The 15,331-nt window shown below is 37.1% G+C and overlaps 1 protein-coding gene and 1 non-coding gene across 2 annotated transcripts in view; one reads left to right on the top strand and one right to left on the bottom strand.

Moving 5' to 3' along the window:
• ANOS1 (anosmin 1) overlaps positions 1-15,331 on the top strand; it is a 135,296-nt gene that overhangs the window by 39,373 nt on the left and 80,592 nt on the right. The window lies entirely within an intron of this gene.
• On the bottom strand, positions 5,894-5,966 carry TRNAK-CUU (transfer RNA lysine (anticodon CUU)). Its single transcript has one exon. It is a non-coding gene; the product is annotated as a tRNA-Lys (tRNA).

The following is a 15,331-nucleotide window of genomic DNA, read 5'->3' as shown; positions in this document are numbered from 1 at the left end:
ACTGGTTCTATGGTGGAAAGATTGTCAGATGCAATACTGATTTAAAAGGGTTAGTGACTTGTAAGTGCACTTAATGGCTATTTAAACTTCTACTTTTGGCAGATTAAATAAAAATGTTTAAAGACATTCATGGTGCTCTGTTAAAAAAAAAAAAAAAGTAAGGGCACAGAAGGATGGTGAAAGAGCAATGAACAGGCAGCATAGTAGTGTAGGCAGATCACATACTTGCATCTTTACCAACAAATGTCTGGGACCATTCCTGCCCTGCCAGCAGGATCCTAGTGGAGGCTTTTTGCACCTCTGCCATCTGCCTACCACACCTTCCTCTTCTCAGAAAAAGGAGTTGTGGTTTTAATCGTCTAGCTCTTATTTAAAAAATTTAAAGAAAAGAAGTTCACCATGGAATTGAAGGAAGAAAGAAAGAAAGTGCCATACTGTAATAATGTGAAGGTTTTTTTACTCCCACAGTTGTCAGTTTCCTGGGTAGGTCAGTGCAATTCAAACAATTGCGTGTGTGGCAAGTGTATTTCATGTTTGCACAGAAACTCTCTAAATTGATCAGTTAGACTGGGGTGACTTTTTAAGTGCATTATAGTTTGGTTTATTGGGTTCTTTATCCTGGGGAAAGGCTGAAAAACCTCAATCTAGTTGTACTTTTTATTTTAGTTTTATCAAATAGTGAGTTCAGGCAAGAGCTCTTGAGTATGTTTTATTATGCTGTCACAGAAAGCTAGTGCATTTTTTCTTTATTGCTAGCATTTGTTGGGTGATGACAGGTTATCAAACAGTACAGAGCTGTTTAACACCTTGGAAGAAGACTATAAAGAAACTGGTGACACTTGCTTAACAAGAAGCACAGTATGTTTTGGGAAATCTGTCAGTGAGAAGACAGGCCTGTAAAGATGTCAGGCCTATTTTGACCTTTCTGCCTCTTGTTTGTATTCTACTGTTTCAGCTTTGCAAATGACTCCACATTTGGTACTTGAATTGAAAGGAGGCATCACATAACAAGGAAAGGTCATGAAGTTTTAGAAATGTATTGCAAAATGAAAAAGATGGATACTCAGAAAATAATAATGCATTTTTTAATGGCTCCATAACACTATTAAAGGAAATATTTTTTTTAAACTTTAAATGAATTGTATATGTAGTTATTTTGGGGTGGTCTGTCAAAGTGGTAGATGTTGCATTAAATCCAACTACTACTGAAGCATGGTACTGTGTGCCTACAGTAATCTGAGCTCTCTGTAATGATGTGTGACATTCACTTTGCATGCTCAGTGCTATATTTTATCCAGCATTTGGATAGCATGATATTCTGACCTTGTCTGATTGGTGATCTCATTTTCTGTGAATGTTGCAAGAACAGTAAACAAAGCCTGGAAGAATTGTCAAGCTGACAAGTTGTATTGCTATGTATCTTTTCAAGACAAAGCCCCAGAAATTTATGTGTCTTGACACCTTTGTCTCTTGTATTAAGAAAGCTTTAACTAACTTCTCCTTCAGTCTATAGTCCACTATCTAAAAATGCCACAACTTATAAAGATAACAGGTAGATAGTCTTTTAAGGAGAGACCTCAGAGGGATGGAATAATTTAGGAAAAAATCAGCAGCAACTAAATTGTGGAAGGAATTCCAAGACTAACAAGACTGCCTCATCAGAAGAGTGTATGAAACATTTAAATGATAGTTCTGTATTAAAATTTATACATGGCTATGTGTAAATATGTTTTACAAGTATGTTGAGTACGAGAATAGTGTTTTGCATGAGTCTCACAGCCATTTACAAATGTCAGTGACTGCAGGAATGCAGAAATAGTTTTGTTTTATTGTGTTTTCCTTTCACCTTCCTCTCTCTCTCCCTCAAGAAACCTATAAAAGAGAAATGTTCTACTCTGTTGAAACCACATAGGGGTTTTGTATCTGGAACATTTGAACCTAAATCTGTAGGTATTTTACTTTCAGTTGAATACTGAGCTTGTTTAATTTGCATTATTTAAATCCTGTATTTGAAAGAGAAATTATTTGATCTAGAATTACATCTGCATAATGTAGTTGTAATTTAATTGCTTAGACTGGCTTTAGTAACTATTTTTGCTTTTAATGGGAAGTTGCTGTTGACTATACACATCTTCAGCAGGTTTTTATAAACAACAAGAACTTCAAAAGTGAGGGAAGTATATGGCTAAGTGGCAGTCTGAATAGAAAGTGGGATTACAGCATACTTATGCTGGGATTTGGGTGTAAGGTCTCTAATTTATTTATAACAAAGTTAAATCATCTTCTAGTTGAGCAGTTAAATACTGAGGACATCTCTTTTTGGAGTCGTCTTATGCTTTGGCCAATTGACAGAAGATAAGCTGCTGTACCCATCCCTCCCAGAGCTTTCAAAGAGCAGTGGAGCTTATTATAAATGAGTGACTCATACACAGGGTGGAACAAATGCACCATTGGCAGCCCACAGAGATAATAACACTGACCTCCGGGCATTTTACAAGGGAGCTCTCTCGTGTAGGTCGACTTCCCACTGCTTTAAACCCAACCTAAATAGACTATTCACAGGCAGCTGGATTGACAGATTAGAGATTTATATGCACAAGTGTGGGCATTAGCAGCATGGGCTCTGCACACTGGGACATGAGACGTAGTTGAAATATCTGACCACGAAAAGCAGAGGGACATTTTTCTGTAAAGAAGTAGGTTTCTAAACTTTCTTCACACTTGTGAAATACGGGTGGTAGGGCAGTCATAAAAGTCCAAGCTTGCAGTGTCTGTTTATGCAGGACTTCCAATAATGTGAAATTGTTTGGAAATAAGGGTTATGATAGGGCTGCCACTTCACAAGGAACATCGGACTAGGTGAAAAGAAGACACGATTTTAGGTTCTAAGTCAAAATATGGTCTATTTGCTTTCTCCTCTTCCATGCATGTACACAGACAAAGTGAATAAGCAGAAATAATTTTGTAAAAGTATCAAGTTTAACGTTTGTCAAATTATACCAGTTTTAGGAGGAGCTTGTGGTACTGAGTTTAAGCTTGAGAATACAAACGTGATGATTTGTACTAACTCAGACTTTTATACAAGGTATAAGTGTGTCAAATGTCCTCATCTGTGTTAATGTTAATGAAATACAATTTGGCAGTAGAACTCATCCACGCAGTGTGTACTAGAAATTTAATCTGTGCTTTTCTGCAGAAGGAGATGTGTTCTATTGCCTGATCTTAACAAAAGGTTATATTGAAAGGAATGATTTCAAAGCAGATGACAAATTACTGAAAAGACATTTTTATTGTACAATAGCCTGCTCCCACAAAGAAAAACAAGGAGTGAGTGGGACACAACACTGCTCCCCTTCCAACATTCTCTAGCACTAATTTAAGGAAAAACACATTAAGAGACAACCTTCAGGGGATTTATTCTTTTCATTTCTTTAGAGGAATCTTAAAGGTTCTTTTTTTTTTTTTGCTTGGGCCCTTCAGTAGAGAACATTAGCGCATGCAATTGGATCTCCCAAAAAAGGTTGTTTTTTAAAATTATTATTCCTGTTATATTCTATGTGCAGAATATGTGGCAAATACATTCATGATGCTTGATTTATGGAGACAGAAATTATAAAAACTTAGAAATCTGTTTGAAAGAAAATTGTGAAACAAATGAGGGTTTCAGTCCAAGTGTAGATAAACCAGCCTGGCTCCCTTAGTCAGCCTTTATGTGGAATTTCAGAATTTTCAGATATCCCTAGATCTAATAATGTAATGATAAAGAAAACATATCATAATGTGATATGTTTTCAAGATGTTAATTATCTAAATCTGTTCTGATACCATAGTTCCTGACTTTTCCTGAAAGCAGTGAAACTTTACCTGCTTTTTTCACAAGTTTCTATACTCTGAACTTGTTCATTTAATGCCTGAGATTTGTAATGCAGTATACAAATTGTCAGTGCTGTGTATATGTATCTAGATATTTATTTGAAAATAAGTAGTTTTTATTCTCACTGAGGCAAGTGAATTGGCATTGGCAATGGCATTCAGTTACCTGGCCCAGGAGGCTTTTGTTGAGACCTGAATCCAGAGGTCTTTGCTTGGTCACACATCCCAGCAAACAAATGCAGTGCAGCAATTTCCTGGGTCTTTCCTTACTTTGTTTCCAGGCAAAATTCTTTTGAAACTTAAGAAACTGCAGTCATACAAGATCTTCCTCCAGCAATTACAGCATTGAAGATTTTGCATGTGGGCTTCAAACTCACAATTTTTGTATTTGGCAGTTGCAGGCTGCAGCTGGGATAACACATACATATTTATTATTTGTGGTGGATGTTTTTACCAAATATCAGTTTTATACGGAATTCATATTTTAAGTCTGGTTGTTTTGCCACATATCTGAGCTTTTAACAAATAATGAATTTGAAATGGGTGTCTGGGAGAGATAAAGTATTTTCCCTTGTATCTCTGCTGTGTTATCTATGTGAACAAGCATCTGCTTAAGTAGGAATTCACAATTCTCAAAGATGCTAATCTGTCCTGCTTTCTAATTTCCACTTGCTTAAATCCTAATTTTAAAGGGCTATGTGTTTGGAGAATCTTTTGATTCTTCAACTATGTGGATTAGTCTTAACCCTTGTCATGACTTTGCTAGCATTTACAAGCATGTGCCTTTGATCATTTGAGTTGCTGTGAAAAGGAAGAAAAGAAGCACACACAAACATTTGGCATTTTCTGCTTGCAGATGTCCTACTCATCATCTCAACTCATCTTTCAGCTTCCATTCTCTGGTGTCACTTCCCTGAAAAAATTTAACTGCCTTTCCCTGAGTCCAGTATCTCATTCAGATAAGTAGAGGCATCCTTTTCTCCCCAGAAGGGAATAATTTTTGTTTGAAAACTGTGATTTTTAGTTGGTTCTAAGTGCAGATTTATTTTTTTCTCCCTGTATCTGTTCTTATTTTTGGTGCTTCACAGAATGTTGCTTTTATACTAGGGAGGATGATAGCCTGTGGCACACTGAGAAAATTGTTTGGGACTTTTGCCTCTCTTTGAGCTTCTGAGATGAGTAAAACAAACTGCTCATCTTAGTAGATACATTAGTTCCTGTAAAGTTTTTGTCTGCTTGTTTCTTTAACATTACACAATATTTTCAAACTCTATTTTTTTTTTTGCTTGCAACCCAGTTGGCGAGTCATCCTGATTTTCATTTTTGTTTTAGAGTATATGTTTTTATAAAGCATGGTGTCCTGGGTTGACTATATGATGCTTTTATCCCCAATCGTCTCATTCTGTTTATGTTGAATAATAATAAGTTTTGTACCTTTAAGAGTGTTACAGAGAGTGAAGAGGGAGAGAGAAGAAGCGCGCAGTTTTGTTTTTCAGACACTGCACTCCTCCACATTCCTGCTCCTGACTGTGTTGTCTGCGGACGGACAGCGGGACAGAGAGCTCTTCTTTTGCTTTTTAGTTAGTGTTAGCTAGCTGAGGCAAAGAAGTTCCCTGGACTGTTTTTTTCCCTTTTCTTTGGACCTCTTGGAACTGCTCTGGACTGAACACCCAGGAGAGCACCGGCAGCTGCAGCTGTGGCCACCGGGCCAGCCCTGGCCTGCGACAATTCCAGCACTGAGAGACTGATCAGAGACTGAGTGAGCTGCTGCTTGAACCCGGGGTTTTTCTCAGTTTGTCATCTCTTTTAGAGTGGCAAGGGGTCTCATTGTTTTGATACTGTTTTGGTCTTATTGTTTAATAAACAGGGGTTTTTTTCCACCTTTCTCCAAGGAGGTATTTTTCTTTCCTCCCGGACCAGTTGGGGGGAGGGGCCGATTGGATCTGCTTTTCCCACCGGAGCTCCTTTGGGGGGATTCTTCCCCAAATTTGCTCTAAACTTGGACAAATACATGAATTGGCGCCCAACGTGGGGCTCGAACCCACGACCCTGGGATTAAGAGTCCCATGCTCTACCGACTGAGCTAGCCGGGCCCAATTCATGTATTTGTCCAAGTTTAGAGCAAATTTGGGGAAGAATCCCCCCAAAGGAGCTCCGGTGGGAAAAGCAGATCCAATCGGCCCCTCCCCCCAACTGGTCCGGGAGGAAAGAAAAATACCTCCTTGGAGAAAGGTGGAAAAAAACCCCTGTTTATTAAACAATAAGACCAAAACAGTATCAAAACAATGAGACCCCTTGCCACTCTAAAAGAGATGACAAACTGAGAAAAACCCCGGGTTCAAGCAGCAGCTCACTCAGTCTCTGATCAGTCTCTCAGTGCTGGAATTGTCGCAGGCCAGGGCTGGCCCGGTGGCCACAGCTGCAGCTGCCGGTGCTCTCCTGGGTGTTCAGTCCAGAGCAGTTCCAAGAGGTCCAAAGAAAAGGGAAAAAAACAGTCCAGGGAACTTCTTTGCCTCAGCTAGCTAACACTAACTAAAAAGCAAAAGAAGAGCTCTCTGTCCCGCTGTCCGTCCGCAGACAACACAGTCAGGAGCAGGAATGTGGAGGAGTGCAGTGTCTGAAAAACAAAACTGCGCGCTTCTTCTCTCTCCCTCTTCACTCTCTGTAACACTCTTAAAGGTACAAAACTTATTATTATTCAACATAAACAGAATGAGACGATTGGGGATAAAAGCATCATATAGTCAACCCAGGACACATGGCCAGTCAAGCATATGTCCAAAATGGCCATATTTCCTCTTGAATGTAATAAGGCTTCCAAAATAATGACAGCCATTGGGATATTATGAGAGAAAACTTTTTTTGAAAGTGACTGTACAATGGGAGGCTGCAGTGAAAAACTAGAAATCTGTTAAATTTGTAATCATCCATCAGATTTCTCCACTGAGTCCCCAATTTAGAGATACTTGTACATGCTTTCTCTACTGTGTTTTTCAGGTAAAAATCCAGTCCCCAAGGAAGTCAGTGTAATTTTATCTGACAGTGTCAGTATGGTGACAGCACTGAAGTTCACTGGACTTGCAGCACCGTCTTTGCAGAGAGTGTAATTCTGAAGCTAAACAGTGGTGCTATACTTGGAGTAGTTCCTACTACTTCGGGATTTGCTTTTTTTTGTTGATGCAGAAATACTACAGAGAATTACAGCCTGAGCTCCTAGAAACTGTGGAGTGCTATTTGCAAGAATGTCTGGATAAAATGGCTATGCATGTATAAACTCTATCTTACTGAAGAATTACGTCTGTCTAAAATGCTAGGATGACACCAAAGTTGTTGTTGCTATTTATACAATAGATTAAATATCTGTTAGTAACTGATATATCTAGTTAGTCAGAATTACAGTAAAAAAATTACTAAATGCCTAATGTTTCGTTATCTTTTTGTCCAGTATCTAACTCATGTCTAAAATTGCATCCTCAAGTATTGGCTGTTCCAGTTGTACCCACACTGAAACATTCCCACATCATGGCCTTGGGCAACCCTTAAAACACAGCAGTTTGGTGGCTTTTTATGACAGTATAATTTATTTTATCTCTGCTGTTATTTTTGTTCTGGCACTTCTGTTCTATGGTGAAACAGACACTCTGTGAAGGCTGAGCATATCTGTAATTGTAGTTACTTTTTATGTATTGTGCTGTAGTCTTTTGTTGAATAATTTTTATTTGCATGGGAAACAAAGGAATTGTTTCTTATGGAGCTTTTGTGCATGTAGGATTCTAATATAATCAAAGAATGACCCTTCTCTGTAGCATAAAAGCATATAAAATAGCAACAGTCTTTTCTTTCTATATGGAACAACTAGTGAACTTTGAGCAGAGGGTTTTGGACTAGATCCTCTCCAGGGATTATTTTCAGCTTTAACTGTTCCGTGAAGTTGCTATAGATATCATCTAGAAGTACTATACAGATTAGAAAACAGACCCTCTGATTGTTTATAATACGTGCTTATTTGGACAACACATTTCTTACCAGCCAAATTAAGGGATTTAAGAAGAAAAATTGAAAAGAGGAGATAAGAAATGTGAAACACAAAGGATGAGTAGGCAGATACTCTCTTCATTATCCAACATAAAAATGTCTGTTTTCTTTGAAATGCAGATTTTGTTTAAGAGAAGAAAAATAAGAGAAGCTGCATTTAATTCATATTCAGGTTGATATGAATATTTTAAAGGAATGGATAAAAAACCTTGGAGGAGGGGGATGTGCTAATTTTAGATTTGCACAGGCTGTTTTTTGAGCTGCAAGAAAGTATCATTTAATTCTTTGCAGTCTACATCAGTAAGGAATATTGCAGGTAGGACTGATAGTTATTTGGTTACTTTATGATTGCAGGTGACTTTATTCATAAGGGGACCCTACTGCATTTTTGGAATTCATAGTTTTAAGAGGAATACAGAAAAAATATGAACTACTCTAAACTGAGTTGTGATATGACCATATTGTTACAATTACAGAGTTATCCAGTGTTAATTTGCACACTAGCTACCTTGTTGAATGATGTCCTTTTTTTTTTTGATTTTCATTCACACTTACTTGTGAGAGGCTGCCTTAAGTCCTTGGATGAGAAGTAAATCAATCACTTTTTCTCCTCTCCTTTGAAACCTGTAATTTACCTTCAACCCGTTCTCTTACCATTTTTGTGGTTCAGTTGGGCTCTCTCACAGTGAGCGTTCACTTAGCAATTGCTCAGAGGTCAGGTTAGTGCAGTGCTAACCAGGTAAATTCTCCTTCCAGCACAATCCATACCTTTCCTTCAGGCTGGACTGCAGATTCTGGTTTGTGCACTGCTTTCTGGGGTTTTTATAGCACCACATGAAGAGGTGGTTGTCCCCCAGCTGGTTATCATTTCTTCCCACCCTGCAATATCCCCATGATTACTCCTTCTTTACTTTGCTGCTGCAATGAGCACATCCTAACCAGTTTCAGTCAAAAAAATTTAATCTGGACAAATTTACAGTTTTTAATAAGCAGCTTAATTTTGATTGGAAGAAGTCAAAAGACACATCTGCCTGAGGAAATCTCAGGGTACAGTATTCTGTTCTGCAGAGAGCACAGCAGAAGACAGGGGTGGGATATGGGGGTCACCAGAGCAAAATCTGAATGTAGTACTTCAGCCTTGGGGATGTCTGTGCTGTCACCCAGGGATAGAAAATTTTGTTAAATGGTGAGTTGCTTATGGGTGACTATAACTCAGGTAAATAAGAGTATGGTTTTTTGTTTTACCTGCAGTTGAGAAATGCACATTCTTATTGCTGATAAACTTTAAGTTGTCTTGGCAAGTTCTGTGCTCTCTGTATTCTATAACTTACCTGGATCTGTAAAATGGTAAAATATACACCTCCCATTCTTGTAGAATGAAATATTTCAGTGAGCTCAGGAAGCTTATACTGTCCATTGTCCTTGTTAGGAGTCTTCACCAGCTCAAGTCTGGTATGAATTTATGTAAATCAGCAATGAGAGACAGGAAAGAAAGAAATATGAGTACACAACACATTAACAGAATAGCATCCAAGGGCAGCTCTGGTGGAAGGAAGGCTTAAGTTCTTGTCAAATGCTACTCCTAGTTTTATGTTGCTTTTATTGCTTTTGTTTTTTTGTTTTTTTTTTTTTTCCAAGTAATAATAAGTCAGGAAAGTTATTTTTAGGCTACTCATGCAGGCAGGTAGGGTGCTGGTCACTAGTGTTGTGGATATTTATTACCACTGAATTTTATAATCATTTTCATGGCAGCTGGTCTAGTACAAGGAAGAAAGAAAGAGTAGCAAATAACAAAGCAATGAAAAAGACTCATTATACTCTCTACCAAGAAAATTATCAAGCTTTTTCACAGTTTCTTCTAATTATATGAGTGTTTACCTTTTATTGTGCTAAGTAGGTGAAGGATTACACGATGGTATAAATGGCTTTCCCAAAGTGGAAGCTTTAGTGGCATGTTTATGGACTATTCCATGTGTTATAATGTAAGATATGTTCCTTTTTGGCTAGATTTGCATTTTGGATTAATTCTGGCTTTTTTTCCTTCTTTTGGATGATATCTGACACCATGATAAACTGATAGGAGTGAAAAAAATCTGCCATAGTTTTTCTATTTCCAGCACTTCAGCTAGATACATATCATCAACTGTTCTAATAGATTATTTTAAATTAATGTCTTCTTAATAATATTTGATAAGTTAATTTCAATTTAAAATGTGTACCTGTCTGTTATGAGCATTGACTGTGTTGATTGTAGTTAACTCCTACATGTCTAACAATAGACAATGAACTTCTTGCACTTTATGGGTGTAATGTCTTTGGATAACAGTTGGCATAATGGAATAGGAAAATGACTGGTGGATTGGTGGCCTACATAGTATTTTTCCTGCTTTCACCTCTGTCTAAGTCCTTGCCACCCTGACTGAAGTTGTCACATTCTGCTTTGTAAATCTTCTCAGTCTTTTTAGTGATGGTGGTTAAGTTGATGATGGAGTTGTGAAATGTTATGAAAGGATAGTGTTTATTTCCTATATTGTGACCCAGAATGTAAAAGATACAATAATAAGGTTCATAAGAAATCAAATTATTTTCCTCTCTTCCCTGAGAAACTAAAACTTCTGCTCTATTTTATGTTGCTCTCCTGTGTTTTCTTAGCTTAAAAAACTGGCTTTCATGTTCATATTTAAATCAGCTGTAAGAGACTGAAGAGCTACAGAGTGAGTCTGAGACAAATCTAATTTAGAGTTCAGATTGAATAATTTAATACTGAAGCATCCTGTATGTCAGTTGAGTGGTGGAAACAATCATAGCAAACTTTTTAAAATATGCAAGGTGGGGAATGATTTGGGTAAGCCCATAAGGATCATTCTTCTAATTTTCATTGAAAGCAAAGCAGGTCTGGCCTGGCTGGATATTATTTAAGCTGTCAATTGTTCTAATGTGTCTTACAATTACAATGAGGAAAGAATTGACATCAGAAACCATCTGTAGCAGCTCTTTTGCTTTTGGAGTTAGCATAGAAGGGTGGTTACATAATGAAATAATCTACAAAGTTGTCTGCCAAGTCTTTGATCTGTGGATCTTGCTTTTTCCTAGATGGCATGTCTCCTAAAATTATGACAATATGCAAAACATATTGTATGACTCAGAAAATAAGAAGTGAAGTTAATATATTGTTGTTTCAGTTTCAGAGTATTTATACTAAAATTGACTTAAAAATTTCTTTACATGATTTTCCATGTTTTTTTCACTCAACAGACAGAATTAATGCAACAACAGTTTGCCTGCCTAACAAAAATATGCAATAAGACAAATTCAAAATAAAAATACCGATGAAACTTATGTGCCTTGTGATGCACAAAAGACACTGTAGCTGTGACAAAGTGACACCTTCAAGCTTTCAGGGAGAAATTCTTGCTGTGTCCTAAATCCCAGACTGGGACATTGCATTAATTTGTTCTCAGGGCTGAGATAATACTTGAATCTGTTTCCATGTGATCGGGAAATTATTTGAAGCAATTTTACCCTTCAGAGGAAAATCTTTCATCTGGGAAAGGCACAGAACAGCAGAATCTTCTGGAGTGTTGTTCCCCACGTGCAGGCAGCTCTCTGCCCTGAGAATCTAGAGTCTCTCTGCAGACACACACAGGCAGGTCTGTATCCAGGCGCAGTTTCCTTCTTTCAGGAAGCTTCTATTGCTGTCAGATTCTCTGCATCCCTTAAATCTTGTTAGCAAGCACTGGTTCCAACCAGGCAGATAGAGCTGGAGCAGCTGATGGGTGTGCAGGAGAGTTGGGTAGGGAATTGAGCTGGAGGGGCAGGCTTGAGGGGAAAGACGGAGGGAGAGAGCGCTTCAGGTGAGGGCCAGACTGGTGGTGGGCATCTCTTGTGTCACAGTAACTTGGCAGGTCTGTTGGTTCACTCTTCTTCTTCTGGAGTGCAAATCAAGAGAAGTCATCTATTGCCCAAATAAATAATAAACTGACTTCATAGGGGAAATCACATTTTAAATTCTTTGAGAGCTATTTCAGGAGCTTCTTCAGCACTTTTGTAGAAGTATGGTGCAGTGCAGAAGTACTAATATCACATATTGGTCCCATCATATCATCTCTACATATTTTAGACTTTCAAAAGCAACCAAAAATGGGAAAATATAAACTGTTGGGTATGTGCTTTTCTATTTTTGTAAAAGGAAAGTCCTGTTAAGTTTTTAAAAATCTCATTGCTTGCTATATACCATAAATCCTCATGAAAATGTAATTGCACGTAATTTATGCTCATTCAGTACTAGACACAACTTAATTATATAATTAATCAGTGTATCAACCTAAATTTTTCCTGCATCTGTTGCTGGAATCAACATATTGCAGAAGCTATACTTATAATCTATATATATGTACAGACAAACATTTTGAAGAGGAGTCTGGTGTGTTTCAAATTTACATAAGATTATTTTTCTCAACATCTTTTCCTGTTTATTAAACTATAATGATATTACATCATTTGGAGTCAAAGTAAGGAACTGTTGTAAATATAGATTAAGGTTTCATCAGATATTATCAATAAACCTAGTCTAAATTGAATGTCTGGGAATAATTCCAACTTTTATCAAATTGTGCAACCATTTTACAATATTTCACAGAAAAATAACAGGAAATGAGAAAATGTAAACTCAAAAATTCCAAGACCTGTTGAAAACTTAAATTATAAGTGCCAAACATGTTTTGTATGCTCAGAATCTATTGACCAAAATCCTTTTTGTATTACAAATTATTTTCAGCCTGAAAGCCTGTTGTTAGGGAAATGCAGCCTGTGAATGCTAATTTGGATCTACTTCAGCAATTAAGAACTGTAATTTGAGCTGGACACATTTTCTGTGAACAGTTCTTTATTATAAATGTGTGAATGCAACACCTAAAAGTTATGCTAATAAAGTTACCGTCAGGTTTAACAGACAATGTTAGTAATTAAACACAATATTTTTGAAAGTGGTAAAAAGGTTTAGAAACCAGAACAGTTGTAAAGTTGTAGAAATTTGTGTGTTCTGCATTGTTGAGAAGCTTCAGCAGACAAAGTTCACTGTTAAATCCTGTGCAATAATTTAGGTACTTGTTGAAAGGAATAGACAAGAACTATGAGGAAACAAGATAATAAAATCACCACTTTATAGACATTTTTAAAATAAAATACATTTGTATACAATATTTATTGCTTTAAAATTGCTGAAGTTTAGTAAACAAAGTTTTGAATGTTTCACATTTTGACATTATGCTGAAAATGTGCTCTGTGGAAAAAATGATCTACTAATCCTTCACTGATAAAATGTAAAACTAATTGCGCTGGTAACAAATGGTAGGACAGAATTGAAATTTTCTTTAAAGGACAAACTGTTTCTCTGTTTCACACCTCAAGTAAACAAGTGCATAAAGAGAGTTGAACAGTGTAAAACTTTAACTTTAGAAGCTGCTGATGAAAAAATACAAACTGGGATAGGTATTTGCAGAAAATTAATTCATTAAACAACAGAGATGGTAAATGAGTGGGGAAAAAAAAGACCTTTTGTGATTAATAGTCTCAGTTTTCAACTATCTATTATCATGATATGTATGATATGATCAGAAGTTATCTTTCAAGACTCAATTAAAGCAATTATAGCTGTATTGAAAGCCTGCTGAAGTAAATGCAGATATCATTGATGTTGGTTGGCTTTGATTCTAAACCTTATTGGCTACTTGTGTTTAAAAAAATATATTTTTATGATAGAGTTTTCAGAATGCAATTCCTTGCCCTTCCTCTGATTGATTTTCATTTGGCCAGTAATATATCTTTATTTCTTCCATTTTAAGCTTTTCGGTCGTTGATAAAGATCTGTTAATTTATATTTTTTGCTCTCTACCAAAATATCAGTTTTAAGAAAGATGAGATATTTTTCTCTCTCCTTCAGACTGGATTTTTCATGTTGCTGAGAAGCACTTGAGAAACTTTTGAGCTTTTTTTAAAGAGAATTTCTGAAAACAATTGCATATGCCTAAAGCTCCTGTGAAGGTGCAGAGCAAAGACTGAGTAGTTGGCATGAAGGGTGAGATATTGTAGAGTGGTAAAAGGCAAGGACAGTTCACGGCTCGGCTGAAATTTGGAAATTCTTGCTGCAGACCATGGAGGCCAGAACTGAAACCTGGTAAATTCTCAAATTCTCATAACTTCTTGCTTTCAGAGGGGACATGTGAGATTAGAATAAAAAGCTTGACTTTGCTCCTTAATACAGGTGTCAGTTTGAAAATAAAGTAAGACGTTGAGATATATGTAATATATATTATTGCAAACACTATTATCCAGCCTTAAAGTGTACAAGCTTTTTGCCTGAATTAGTAGCAAATTAAACAGTATAAAAATGATTTAATGAATAAATTTTAATTTCTGTGTGAAAATTTGTTTGTTAGACCAGTCATAAGCAGCATGGTGACGTTAGTGTCTTCTTGGTGAGTACATTTTCTAACTCTCAGATTGCCCAAATTTGCGTGTCTGTATTTGAGAACTTGAGCAAAAATAGGGCAAATCTTGCTTTATTATTTTAAAGTACAATACTCCTTTCTTTCAGGATTATTATTCAGGATTATTATTATTATTCAGCAGTTCACATCTTCTAAATGCAGGAGAAAAAAGCATTAGTGTTTCATTTTTTATTAATTTAATGGTCACTTTAAAATACCAGGGTTTTTTTTTTTTTGGTTTAGTAAAAGGATGAGATAAAAGAAAATTTCCAAGACACAATTCATTTTGAGGTTGGCTGTCCATAAGGCTGTTTTCTGTATCAGTTGATGTGTGAAGGGAAAGTCTTCCCTGTGCTCATCTCCTGGTCCCATGAAGTGCTTTATGCTGACTTGGCAGTGGGCAGGGGCAGCTCACACATCTGCCTGGAAGCTGCTTGGGCAGAGGAGATGAGCGCCTGGAGGCTCCTCAGCACTGCCAGCCTGAAGTGTGTTTGCTTTCTATACTGAAACACAGTGGGCAGCCCAGGCAGAGCAGGAGGGCAGAAGCAGAGCTGCTGCCCACAGATGGTTTGGTTTTTGCTGCTCTTGGAGCCACACCTGCTCATCTCTGCCAGCTGCTTGCTTACTCTGGGTACAAAGGACAATGGGAGTGAAGTCTCCTCTCACTTGCAGTAATGACAACTGGGGGTGAGAATGCCATTTCTGAACTTCATCTTGACTAATACTTTTGTATGCCTCTCACTTAACCTTCACTGATTGCTTTATAAAGACACTGTCTCTATCCCCAAACTGAATTGAATGAGTTAGACAACACTGTTGTTCTGTTTTCTTGTCACTTGATTTGTGCTTGATTGTACTTGGGCTCTACAAGAAGCAAAACACTGGAAGGTAAAGCCCACTACAGGTCTTGTGCTGTGCATGATCTGCATAAAGTT

Source organism: Zonotrichia albicollis, chromosome 2 (assembly GCF_047830755.1).
Source record: "Zonotrichia albicollis isolate bZonAlb1 chromosome 2, bZonAlb1.hap1, whole genome shotgun sequence".
Classification (NCBI taxonomy): Eukaryota; Metazoa; Chordata; class Aves; order Passeriformes; family Passerellidae; genus Zonotrichia; species Zonotrichia albicollis.
This window is presented reverse-complemented; position numbering and strand designations above follow the sequence as displayed.